The sequence below is a fragment of the Aquila chrysaetos genome, chromosome 4, assembly GCF_900496995.4.
Source record: "Aquila chrysaetos chrysaetos chromosome 4, bAquChr1.4, whole genome shotgun sequence".
Taxonomy (NCBI): Eukaryota; Metazoa; Chordata; class Aves; order Accipitriformes; family Accipitridae; genus Aquila; species Aquila chrysaetos.
In genome coordinates this window covers 31,844,770-31,858,651 of record NC_044007.1, presented here as the reverse complement: position 1 = coordinate 31,858,651, position 13,882 = coordinate 31,844,770, and the positions used below count along the sequence as shown (strand labels likewise).

The following is a 13,882-nucleotide window of genomic DNA, read 5'->3' as shown; positions in this document are numbered from 1 at the left end:
ACTGAATATGAAAAAGTGGGAGTGAATTGAGAAGCCAACATAAGGTACCAAGAATACGTCGCTATCCTTTTTTCGGTGAAAATGGATAATCTTTTTCAAATTTTTAAAGAACAAACTAGAGAACTGTTATTTTAGAACAGGGTCTCTTAAAAAAAGTCTGTCTGCGAAGAAGGTGGCACAGAGGTGGTCCTACCACCCATCCAGCACAGCTGCTTAAGAGTGTAGTTGGTGCCGTCACACAATCACAGAATGGTTGAGGTAGGAAGGGACCTCTGGAGGTCATCTGGTCCAACCCTCCCGCTCAAGGAGGGACACCCAGAGCAGGCTGCCCAGGACCATGTCCAGGTGGCTTTTGAGTACCTCCAAGAATGGAGACTTCACAACCTCCCCGGGCAACCTGTGCCAGTGCTCGGTCACCCTCACAGTGAAAAAGTGTTCCCTGATGTTCAGAGTGAGCCTCCCGTGTTTCAGTGTGTGCCCATTGCCTCTGGTCCTGGCACTGGGCACCACTGAAAAGAGCCTGGCTCTGTCCTCTTTGTACCTCCCTTCAGGTATTTATAGACATTGATGAGATTCTCCATGAGCCTTCTCTTCTCCAGGCTGAACAGACGCAGCTCTTTCAGCCTCTCTATCATCCTGGACCCTTTGTGGGACTCCCTCCAGTATGTCCATGTCTCTCCTGTACTGGGGATCCCAGAACTGGACCCAGCACTCCAGGTGCCTCACCAGTGCTGAGCAGAGGAGCAGGATCACCTCCTTTCACCTGCTGTCAATACTTTGTCTAATGCAGCCCAGGACACCATTCACCTTCTTTGCCACAAGAGCACATTGCTGGCTCAAGTTCAACTTGGTGTCCACTAGGGCCCCAGATCCTTTTCTGCAAAGCTGCTTTCCAGCCGGTCAGACCCCAGCATGTACTGGTGCCGGGGGCTGCTCCTCCCCAGGGGCAGGACTCTGCAATTCCCCTTGCTTCTGGTACCTACCACTTACAAATTCAAATTTTGGATGTGGGATAACTCCTAGCTGCTCTCTGTAGCAGAGCAGAAGGTGACATCCCCTGGACACAGCACTGATCAGCTGCGGCCAGCCACAGGTACAGCTGCCCCACCAGAAGCCAGACTCGTGTCAGCATGTAAATGACCTGTGATCCTCAATCCCATGTTGGCTACATCCTTCTGCAAGCTCCACTTTACAATCTGCACTGTATCAGCATCCCCTAATTTGAAGCTCCACGTGCACCGAATTGCCAGACTAAACTTTTGGAAGTTAACCCCTTCCTGTACCAAACACTCATCACTACCAGGGCTGAGGGACAAAAATCCACTAAAGAGGATCATGCAGGAGAGTGAGAAAAAGGCAAGTTTAAGTTTGCAGTGCATGCCATCAGCCACAACACTCCTCTACCGCTAAACTGAAACACCAGTTGCAGGAAGAGAAAGCAGTACTGCACTTCTCCCTGCCACCAAACCCTCGCTCTTTAGCATACAACTGACTTAATAGCACTAATTTTTTTTGCAAGAGCTTGCTCCTATCTGCATAAAATCAGGCTGATACAGACACACGCCACAGGTACTGGAGTGTTAACAAAACCAGGTAGCTAGGTGTTTAAAAGGTATAAATCTCTCAACTCTGGTCATTTACCTACAGCAATCTTCACACTTATTTTTTCTGAATTCAATCTTTCTAAGTGCCAGTTGCTGATGAACTGCAGGGAGCATGATTTTTATTAAATGATGAACACTAACATTTCAGAGTTACACCTCAGAAAATCGATTACCACCTATTGACAGATAGCTTAAGCAGAGAAATTCCTGAGGGTTTTTTGTTTTTTTTCATTCTTCTAGACTCCAGTGAAAGGAAGCCTTTTCTGTTTAAAGCTCATGCTTTTTTTAAGCATCAGTGTCATTAATTATACAGGCTAATACTTAATCTAGAAAATACAACTGCTATGTGGAGCAGGGCACACATCGTGCCGGGTGGAACACAGAAACTGCAAAGACTTGGAAATTCTCCTTCCCAGGGAATCACTGCACTGCAATGTATAGTTTCTGCCTAGTTCAGAAAACTAAGTGAAAACAAGTTTTCTTGATTACTGTATTTCCTGAATAAAATATTATTTACTGCTGCTTAAAACTGATAACTCGTGCTAATTTTACCACTGCCCAAGAACTAATATTTCAGTAATTCTCACAGCTGAGAGAAGCAAAGAAGTGACAAAAATCAGCCAAGGGTTTCCAGGTTCCCAGACTGCCAACCATGAGGTCGAAACATCCAGGGCTTTGATGTCCCGGAGTAGCTACAACCAGCTCCTCAGGCCACCTCGCTTCTGCACGGACCCAAGTCCCATGGTGCCGGATGACTCCAGCGCTTTCAGGCTCTGTGCTCCACAGCTGGGGATGAACCCCCAGGTTGCCTGCCTCCAGAAAACCCGTAAGAGAAGACTCCCCCTGCTCCATGGTCTGGCACCTGCCCTACCCTGACAACATCTCTGCAGGTGCTGGAAACCAGAACATGGCCAGGCAGGTCTGTCAAGACCAACCCCGCAGGAGTTTGGGGGTCCCATCACTTGTTTCATAGACCAGGCTTCTCCTCCCAGGCCAACTACAGGTGTTGATGTCCCTGTCGGGAACCAACTGCACCGTGCTATTTGTCCACCCTACGCCTGAGCGCTGAATAAATGGGAAACACATAAATGCTGAGTTATTGGCTATCTGCCTGCTTTGGCAAGTGAATAATTCAGCTAATTTCCTCATAATAATGACCTCCCATTTTGGTGGGAAATCAATCCTCTGCTTCTGGGCTAGTTTGCTTTCTCCAGTACTTCCCTAGGGGTGTTTTTAACCAAACCTGTTGGGGAGGATGATAACAGAAATCACCTGGAAACCAGCATCCATCAATTCATCGTAACTGGTCAGACCCCACAGCATAACGCGCTCCCATAACCAGACACAGACACCACTTCTTTCCCTACCATTTACCCGACTGTTAACACTAATCAGTTCCTGGTGTACGTGCTTTCCAGAAATGAGATTGATTTGTTAGGCAAAATTAAAGATGGAGTCACAAGTGAGTAAGGGCTTCAGGGTTCACTCACACAAATTACAATACACAATTGATACTGAAATGTAAATCAAGAGTATGAAATTAAATCTTCATGTTAAGAAGGGGAAAAAAAGATTAATTCTTGCTTTCACTTCAGTCAATATAATTGACTGGAACAACAATTTAAAAGATTTGACAGACTGTTCACCAAGATACCCTGGAAAACTGAACTGTTGTACCATACCTCTACATAACTAGCATAAAACCATTTCCCAATGCGTTGGCAATTCCATGTATTAAATTGCCAGGAATATTTTTTCCCCAAATTCAGCTACACTGGCAACACTAGAACGTGACTATATGTATACATCCCATTTGACTACCAAGGACATAGTTAAGAGAAGAGATAAAACAAAAAGGAAAGGAAATCACATCAAAAAGAAAATCAAACTGCATTAACAGATAATATTTGAAGTACAGATTCATTATAGGTGGTCTATAGGTAACTGTTTACCTCAGGTCCACACGCATAATGTCTCATGCTACTACTCCCTTGAGTGATGAATTAATCCACACAGAAAAGCTCTGTGACAAGTCACATCACAAGAGTCATGAAATGGAGGTCACTGTGCCAGCTAGCAAATGACACATTAAAAAGGAAAAAAAAAGGCAGAAAATGCTCTTTATACTTTCCACTTCACTATGAACGCGAGGGATTTATTTCACTAATCCATGGCTGGCAGTGTCAGGGCTACTTGGAGCTGCAGAGACGGAGAGAAATATCCAATTTTCAAATCCCCTCCAGCTACATAAAGGTAAGAAAGAAGAGCTCTTCTGCCACCACCGAGCTGTTATTGCACCGCTGCCTGTATTAGGCAAACACCATTTTCTGAAAAGGCTAAATTAGAGGAAGACACGTCACAAACGGCTTCCTCCTGTAACTAGGACAGCCAACTAACATGGCCAAGATAGTGCCCAAACATATCTTTTCACAGCGTGCTTATTTGTAGTTTATTTTGCCTGCCCAATTACAATGTTATATCCCTATATATCATGAGGGGGAGGAACTGCACAAGCAACATTGCCTATCCAAATATGAGCTTATTCAGACTATTTAAGCATTAGGTCACAATTTACCCTTCTGGGGGAAAAGCAGTGTCCTTTCTTACAAAGTGTACTAAAAATGAGGCAATATTTGACAGTACCTCAAAGTGTGAGACAGAATACATATATCTAGTTTGGCCCTTCTATATTTTCTTCTTCTTCTTCCTTAGGCAAGCAAATCTATAAAGCCTCTCATCTAATGTGTTAGATTAATAAATGATGAAGCTACAAACAAGGGAGCCCCAACCTTCCATGATGAGTGCTCAATTATTTTGCATTTAACAAGAGTAAAGGAAAATGAAATTAATTTAATCTCTGTAATTGCCAAACTAAATGACACAATCTTGCCTATTATAACAGATCAAACCAATACATTTACATTTACCAAATTGTTGTAAAAAGTGTAATTTTTACTCTGAATAGCTTCCATCCCTGGAAAAGCACATACCAAATGTTGCAGCAGTGGTCATGGAGATCATGCTTTTCTCCAAAACTAGGCTCTGGATCAGAGCTACTGTTAAGCTAAGCTCTATGACAGCATTTCAAAAGAAAGTGAAATTATATGTTGTAATGTGCTTGGTGAACACTCCTTACTAAAGTAAGTCTGGAACCGCAGGTTTTCTTACAGTGCAGGGCCTAACAGTCTGAGTGTTGGTCTATATACTCTACTAGAAGGAAAAGTAGCTATTATTTACTAAAGGAAGAAACTTCTGCAAGCAATGCAATTTGTTAGAGCATCACCCTCAACACCGTCAGTAGCAAATTCATTAGCAATTTCTTCCTGCATCTCCCTTACACTCCAGTCTCTTAAACCAGCGTGCCTGGGTGGAAGCCTGAGGGGCAGCGGGTAAGAGAGCGTGGTATAGGCACCAGTACTTCTCCACACCCCTCACCGCTAAATCTGTGCCCCTCTTCCACCGCTCTTCCTAACTCCTGCTCTTGTTGCACATCTGACCTCCTCAACACTCCCCCACCATGGCACAATCCCTAGAAGAGGACTTCAGGTCATCTTTCTCTGTGTACCTCTTCTACTTTGAAATCATCTTGCCTGGACGTAACAACTCACTATCAGCAGCACCCCAGGTGAGGTTTCTCTACAGCCCTGTACAGTGGCACTAGCCCTTTCATACACCTCTAGCAATAGCCCACCTGAGGCAACTGAAGATTTTCCTTTGCCTTTTTTGTGGCCACACCCCAGTGGTGGCTCACAGCCATGTGGCAACAAGCATATCCAGGTCTTTCTCTCCTTCAGTCACTTCCGAACGACGAAGCCTCTAATCCCTTTGGCTTCAGCTGCAAAATTCGCATTGATTGATAATGGATTTTCCACTGATGTAGAATCAGGCACTTCGACTACACCACTACGAATTAACAGAAGAGAGCTCTGTTAATCCTTTATAAGCAAGCTTAATCTTTTGGTTTATAGAAGAAGGAGCAAAGGCCTCCTTTTCCCCAATATCAGGCAAAATGTGACTATTATTTCAGAAAATTTTTCTCATTTTATTTGATTGAAACCAGTATTTTTTTGGAAGACACAAATCCAGACAATACCACAGATGCACACTTCTGCCAGGTAAAAAAGGAAGAGTTGGAGCTATGAATCCTGAAGCGGAAAGCTGGGATCAACACTCTGGGACTTACAGTTACTCCATAGAAAGTGCTGTCACCTGGAAACAGCAGACTGACAAAGCCTTTATACCATTCACTTTTCAATTAAACAAGAGTAACATCTGAAACCTCACATTAAAATAGCTTTAAGATTTGTTAGGGTTCTCTCTCAATGATGTGATTTGAACATTTCCTGTACATTAGCCATAGTTAGGGCTATTAAACTGCAAGCAAGTATTAGCACCTTTAAAGACTGTTACAGAACTTGGCTAATAACTCTAAAGCAATCAAGTCATCAGAAAGATGAACTGATCTTACATTAAGACACTTTTTCCATTAAAATGAGGTTTTGTTAGATCAACTCAGATACACTTTATTAAGTCAGCAGGTAGCAGAACAGCTCTTCTTTTTTGCAGGAAAGGAAATTCATCACTACGCTACAATGTCTGGTAAACAGGAGCTCAGTCATGCAAACCCTTGGTCAAATGAGAAACCACTGCTCTCAAAGACTTGTCCCATTGCAGTCAGCAGTCTGAGCAAGGATACTTAACAGCAGTAAAATCTTGAAAGATCAAGCCCGAATATTACAGCTGTGATTGGTACTGCACATCAAACAACCCTTAATTTGATGTCCTATCCTGTAGTGCACTAGATGCAAACATTTCACTGATTTAGTAATTCATCATAAGCACTGCTTCTATGCTAGGATGAAAAGAAGTCTTAAATACAGCAGCTAAGTGGTTCCTCTAAAACACTGGAATGCCACATATCTCTGTAGGACAATAAAATGTTTATCTTTTGTCATGCATTTCATTGCCGCTCTTTAGTTGGGTGACCTTCTGAAAGGAGCAGTGGAGGCTGATGTACACCTTCATTAAAGCCGAGCCTCCTTCTTCCCCCGCGCCTGCGAGAACAATAAGCACGGGAGGGAAGAGGTGAGCAATCCACAGAGTAATGAAGAGATTTTGTTCCAGAGGGTTATCAATTATTTATGAGTAAATCCCCAGACGAACACATCCAAAGCTGAACCGCTTTTAATACTTTCACTTCTGTACACATGGCACAACACAACCAGATGCGAGCTAAATTGGATGTCTGACTATTCCAGGTGTCAAATAGTGAGTTGAATCTGGACTTTACTAAATCACTGTTATGTTTTTTAAAGTACAACAGTCTCCTATATTTAAAGCTCTTTCACAAAATTCCTCCAACACTCACAGAAATAATTCTTTATAGTATTTCCCACTCATCAAGATCTCAGCAAAGGAAAAGCTCATACTGAAGAATTTCTGTAATTATGCTGACATAGTTGTCTAAACAGTCTAATATTCGAACTCTTACAAGCATATTGCCCAGCTCTGAATGGAATTTTATTCCACAACGGAATGAAAAGGACCTGAACTTTTCCTATCGAGAAAAGATAAGACCAAGTTATGGTCTTTTTCTCCAAAACAGGGTTTCTCCTTTTCAAAACAAAGCACTCATCTTTAAAGTAAAATTGTTTTATAACTGTGCTTTTAAAAAGAGAAGATCCAAAGACTCTTTCTGTGATATGGGAAATACAAACATTAGACGTTGGTATTCTCCATGAAGCTAGGACGGTGAAACCAAACAGTTGCATTTGCTCAGCACGCTTTCCACAAGAAGTCGTTAATCTATTTGCCAACGCTGTCACTGGAAACAGTCATCCTGCAAGTCTCAAAATGAAACCAAACCCACCGTCACACAGTGAACATCCGGATCCGCGGAACTGTTCTTTGAGCTCCTCTTCCCCACAGCTTCCAACCAACAAGACGCTGCCAAAGTCAACGCCACCACCACAGTCATACTTCAAGGACTGTGTCTACGGCAGCTGCCACGACAGCCCCGAGGCCACCTTTAACACCAAGTTCAGGTACTCCGTGAACCCAGGAACCAGGCTGGGGCACCGCCAGGACGTGCCCTGCAGAGCAGCCCCCCGCACAGGTTAGGGTCTGGCCAAGCGGCGGCACGCCACGCGCAGGCTGCCCCAGAGGCGGGCTGCCAGCCGTCCCGCGCTTGCAGGGGCTCTCTTGGTGCAGCTTGGGCTCAGCGACGGGGTGCTGAGCCGGGCTGCGGCCAAGGGGGAGCAGACAGCAGCAAGTGCAGGTTCCCCGGCCTCTCGAAGCCTCATCCGCAAGCTGCCTTCCAACCGGATGAGTTCAGGGAGAAGCTCATCAAATAAGGTGGTTCGAACCACACGTGGAACAAGCACTTTCCGCCTTTTTTGCAGAACAACCACAGGAGAAGAGCTGGGTCTCTGGTGCGCTCTCTGCCACCTCACATTTAGGCCAGGATGGACCCCAGCACCTCCACAACTCCAAGAACAAGCTCCACTGCTGTCCTAGCCTGGCTAGACTAAACTGCTTCAGTACCAAAAAAAAAAAACCCCAACCACTTAGAAATCCATTTTGGATTTGTTTGCATTACTTTGGAGGGTTTGTTATGTATTTGGATGAAAGGAGTCCATTAAGTACATCTATATTTACTTCATTACAGTGTGGCTCTTGAAGTTAGATGAAAAGATTTACTCTGGCCAAGTTTGTTTATTCATCAACATGAGCTAAGATATGTTTTCAAAGGCTCATCCTCATTGCATTCACATGAAAGCACGCAGATTTTTTTCAATGATTGTATCACATTCTGAGAGCTGGAAAAGGACAAAAGAAACTTCTGCGAGAATTACAAAACCAAGGATCAGCACAGGAACATTTCCTACCATTTCCAGTTATTTATGGGGGGCGGGGGAAACCCACCCCCTCCCACCTGGAGTCATTCTTTCTCACCTTGCAGATGTATCAACAGCCACAAACTGTAAGTGGATGATCAGCCAAGTGCTGGTTTTGGCTGGGGTAGAGTTAATTTTCTTCACAGTAGCTAGTATGGGGCTGTGTTTTGGATTTGTGCTGGAAACAGTGTTGATAACACAGGGATGTTTTTGTTACTGCTGAGCAGTGCTTACACAGAGCCAAGGCCTTTTCTGCTCCTCACCCCACCCCACCAGCGAGGAGGCTGGGGGGGCACAAGGAGTTGGGAGGGGACACAGTTGGGACAGCTGACCCCAACTGACCCAAGGGATATCCGAGACTATATGATGTCACGTTCAGCATATACAGTTGGGGGAAGAAGAAGGAAAGGGGGGACATTTGGAGTTACAGCCTTTGTCTTCCCAAGTAACCGTTCTGGGTGATGGAGCCCTGCTTTCCGGGAGATGGCTGAACACCTGCCTGCCCATGGGAAGTGGTGAATGAATTCCTTGTTTTGCTTTGCTTGCATGCACGGCTTTTGCCTTACCTACTAAACTGTCTTTATCTCAACCCATGAGTTTTTTCACTTTTACTCTTCCAATTCTCTGCCCCATCCCACCTGGGGAGAGTGAGCGAGCGGCTGTGTGGGGCTTAGCTGCCGGCTGGGGTTAAACCACGACAAGCCACCATGCCCCTAGCCTAGATCACGGTGACTGGCACGCTGGTTACCCAGGGACACCAGAAGTGAAGGGTTAACCCCACCTGAAGCACAAGAGTTTAAGCAAATGCAGTCTCACAAGTTTCTAATTTTTTTATCTGCACTTTGACAAGAACAATTGATTTTTTTTTCATAGTTGAAGAAGAGCTCTTCATAACTGCTAGCAAACCATTAGGTAGAAATACAGCCCACTACTGACCAACCCCAGCTGTACAAGTCCTAGCTATCGGTGACAGGAACCCAAACATGACTTGGTACTTGCATGCCTTTAGTATCAAAATTTTATCCCCAAGTTATACAAATATTTAAATGACATTTATGGACAGTATCTTCCCTCGTGAGTTTACACTTTCCCACGGAAGACTTCCAGAGTGATTAACAATGCTGATCTTTATCCTTCACACTGACTATTCATTCATCCTTTCTAGAACGAGTACTGCTTACATACGACCCAAGAGGGCTGTAACAAGGCAGTATTTATCTGCCTTAATAATCTACCGCCACTGCTTTAATTAAAACTTGGTTATATCACATCCACAAAGCGAAGGAACGCCTCCCGTCACTCATCATTTTCACCTGACAGCTGTGCTTGGTGCACCTTTGCAGGAGCAACCTTTGGAGGTCCCACCAGCTGCAGCTCACCCTCCCCAGCCCAGGTAACTGCGGGCAAAGCGTTGTAAAAACCACTTCACCACAGAAGAAAAGCAGAGTGAAACTCAGAGGGGTTTGCAGCTTGGGGCCTCAAGTGAGTCATCGAGCACCTGTGGGTTGGTATTTACCCCAGTTCATGAGCAGGGCAGTGCTGCCTGCGTGGCACACGGGGTTTTCGGGAGGTGAGGGGCCAGGGGGAAGGTGAGCCGGACATGGCACACGCGCCCGTGAGACCTACAGAGAAGCCACGGCACAGTGTGGCAAATCAGAGCATGAGGGATATCAGGATGGAGATGGGGGAACAGCAATCAAGGACACCTCAACTCCCTTCGGTAAATTTGCAGCTGAATCTTCAGGCTTCAGCTTCTTCATCTGCATAGCAGGATTTTACAGGACTTCCAAGAGCCCTCAAAAATGCACAGCGATTTCAAAGTCTAGAGTTTATTACTAGCAGTATTACACAAATGAGTGTGCACTGCTTGCCTCTTCCACGTTTTAATCAATGTAAGCAGTATCTGATGATACAAACGTTTAGAAACACACCATTTTCCCAAGGAAGAAGCCGTCCTGAACTTCTCCCCTCCCCAGAACAGAAGTTTTTTGGCATCGTTATACACAATATAAGACCTGCAACTGATAGCATCCTTGGGATGCAGGGATGGGCAGCGAGCAGCCAGTGCAGCCTCCTTGCAAGCTACAGGCTGTACAACCAGGGCCTCATCCAGCACATCTTCCCTGCTGGCTCCACGCAGGTCCTGAGCCAGCAGTTGCCATTCATTCAGCAGATACTCAAACTTGGGAGGGGGCTCTCTTTGCCCCTTCACCCCGCCTGGGCTCCCTCCCGGGCTCCCCCCCGGCCGCAGCACAGCCACCAGGCTGCAATACGCCTGCCCTCCCGCCACCGCTCTGGGGCTCAGCTACCCTCGCACGCCGCACCCGAAATCCGCTCCATTCTCAACACCTGGAAGCAGAGGCATCACTATAGGAGCCTGGGTGATGTTATTTGAATGATTTATTGTTTCAGTTAAGTGTTAAACAATGTTTTCAAGCCTTCTTGGTCTATTAATCTTATTCTTACATTGTATTTTGCAGTTACAAATGATACGGTGTTGGAACTACTTTGAAAAAGCCCCTCTGTTCTCCATCCCCATCCTTACTGGAAGGAAAAAGACTGTGTCCTGTTCCAGTCATTGAACTCTACAGCACTTCACCATCAGCATCAATGAGCTGATAAACAGATTTAAGTCCTCTGTGTGTCAATGAAGCCTGCACGGCCCCAGGAAAGTGTTCCTTAACTAAATGCCACTGCACAGCCAGTAAGGAAAACTCGATTGCATTGCTTGTGGATTCCTCAGAACAGTGCTTCTTAAAATATAAATTATCTCTAGATTATTGAGCACTTCTTATTTAGGACTTGAAATCCAGTTGCCACTTTCTGATCAATATAACTTTAATAGTAGGATAAATTTAGAGCTTAAGTTATCTAGCAGCAGTCATTTGTATACAATACATGATCTAAAGCCACACTCATGTTCAAATGCATGGTGATGAGGCTTATGAGGAGCACTGTGCCTTAAAATGCAATGGATTACCTGTTTCTTTTCCTCATTAAATGACGTTTCATGAAAGGAACCGAACAAAAGATAGGTGAGCTTGCTGAGTGTCATATCCCACAACCTTTACTCATATGAGCAACGTGTTGCCTTCAGATCAGCTTCTCATTTGAAAGTTGCAGATCCCCACTGCTGACCTGAATATTGATTTTATGTTAATAAGATCCTGTGTTGAAATACTGGTTAAAGATAAAATTGCTCTTGTACTTCAGGCCTGCATGATGTTGCACATACTGTACTCACTATTTTCTTTTTCAGCGAGGGCAAAAGATGCTCACCCCTTACAGGAGATGCTCCACAGGTTGCATAATTTGGCCCCGTGTTAAATAAGCTAACACCTGAATGAATCACTTTTCCAGTAAGAGGAAGCATTTTTGCTATAATGAAGCTGCGCACCTCACATATAGGTATATTTATCAGGGCAACATTTTTAAAGATGTAAAATAAGAAACGCTGGAATTTGAAATTTCTGCTTCTGTATTGTCTAGGTAAGAGAAACGTACACAATGACGACGTACTTCCATTTACCTACCGGGTATCCCTAGCAGTGCTTGCTTCTGCAAATTCTCTTAACAGACACTGCTCCGATCATCATTTAACTGCAACGCAGACAGACTTCAAGAGGACTAAGGAGGATTTGCTTCTGCTTTTACACAGCGCACTTATTTTTTTGAAGTTTAATTTAATAAAATAAGAACTCCGGATAAAAGTTAATCGAGCACGGCTGCTAAGAAGGGGGAAAAAATCTTCTGCCGAAATTTTATCTTTGCTTTTTCTCTCTCGCTCTTTTTCTGCATTTGTTGCTTAATGGCACGGTATTGTTTCAAAGGCCATTCCTTTTACAAACGTAATCAACTCAAGTATTCAGCACCACAGATGATATATTACTCTCCTTAAAACCAAATCTCTGAGGGATAGATTAGAAAGAAAGGTTAAAGAGCTCTATCGTTCAAAGCATTATGGTTCAGACACCTATAAATCACTATGTTTGTTTATTTAGATAATTTGGGCCACCGGCGTAGGTAACGTTCAAGCTACACAACTTTCTGGTATGAACGCTGCCAGTTTCTTCTTTCCCCCCTTAGAAGCACTAAGGTAAATAAATGCTCCAAGCAGCACGCACGGCAAATGAGGTGTTAGGACTAATTTGTGCTTGCAGCTCTCTTCGCAACGCTTTGAAAAGCAGCCCCTGCTCTCCCCTGGTGATCCCTTCCTCTTAAAGAGTTTCCAAGACCAAGAGCAGATGCCACTGCGAAACAAACTGGAGTCTGTCACCATGTAATAGGATTTGAATGAAAATACAGTTAAGGGGCTGACTCGCAGCAGTCAGAGCCGGGGGACGCGGAGGAGAGCCCCGCCGCCGCGGGATGCCGCACAAGAACCCCGGCCGGGGGCCGGGTCCTGCCCGCCCCGGACCGTGCCCCGCACCTCCCACCGCTCCGGCCCAAATCAGACCCCAGAGAACCAAATGGCCGCCGCGCCCGCAGCGCGGACCGCGGCCGGACAGGGGCAGCCCTGCGGTGCGCGCCGCGCCGAGCCCCGCAGCCCTGCGGCAGCCCCGCCACCAGCCTCCCGCACCCGCGCAGCGACCCGCGCCCGCAGCGACAGCACCCACCGCCCACCCCCCCCCCCCCAAAAAAAAAAAACAAACCCCAAACCCCCCAAAAACCAACCCCCCCCCCCAAAACCCCCAAACCAGCACCACAGACACGGCAACTTCGCGCACCGCCCCCAACTCACCGGGAGGCGCCGGCCCCGCGGAGAGGCGCGCCCGGGGATGCCGCCTCCCGCGGAGCGCTGCCCGCGGAGCGCAGCCCGCAGGGGCCGGGCAGCGGCGCGGCGCGGCGAGGGAGGAGCAGCAGCAAGTTGCGGCGCGTCTCTCTCCTCTCCTCCTCTCCTCTCCTCTCCCCTCCCCTCTCTCCCTCCTCCTCCTCCCGCTCCCTCCCCCTCCTCCGCCCGGCAGGCGGGCCGGGGGCCGGCGGCCGAGAGGGACGGAGCGCGGCCGCGGAGCGCGGCGCGGGCAGCCGCGCGGCAGTGCGCATGTCCCCGCGCCCGCCGCCGAGAGGCGACCGATGCGGCGGCGGCGGCGGCAGCGCAGGCCCGCCGCCCCCTGCGCGCCCCCCCGCGCACCGCAGCGCGCCTCTGCGGAGGCTGCCGCCGCAGCGCCTCGCTCCGCGGAGGCGGGGGAACGACGGGACACGGACGTGCCAGCCGGCGCCGGGCTGCCCGCTTTGCAGCGATGCCGGCGGCCCCGGGCAGGGGAGGGGGATGTGGAGGGGGGTCTCGGCCGCCGCCGAGCAGCGGAGAGCGCCGGCGGAGGGAGGGCTGGGGCCGGCGGCCGGGGCTGCAGCAGCGGCTTGCTGGAGCCGCCGCCCCCGGCT

At 47.1% G+C, this 13,882-nt stretch overlaps 1 protein-coding gene across 6 annotated transcripts in view; it reads right to left on the bottom strand.

The window, feature by feature from the left end:
• PAG1 (phosphoprotein membrane anchor with glycosphingolipid microdomains 1) overlaps positions 1–13,387 on the bottom strand; it is a 116,551-nt gene extending 103,164 nt beyond the window's left edge. For all 6 annotated transcript variants that reach the window (XM_030011987.2, XM_030011986.2, XM_030011992.2 and 3 more), the window contains exon 1: positions 13,242–13,387. The gene's annotated coding sequence lies outside the window, so the exon portion shown is untranslated. The remainder of the gene's footprint in view (positions 1–13,241) is intronic.
• Positions 13,388–13,882: the final 495 nt, after the last annotated feature.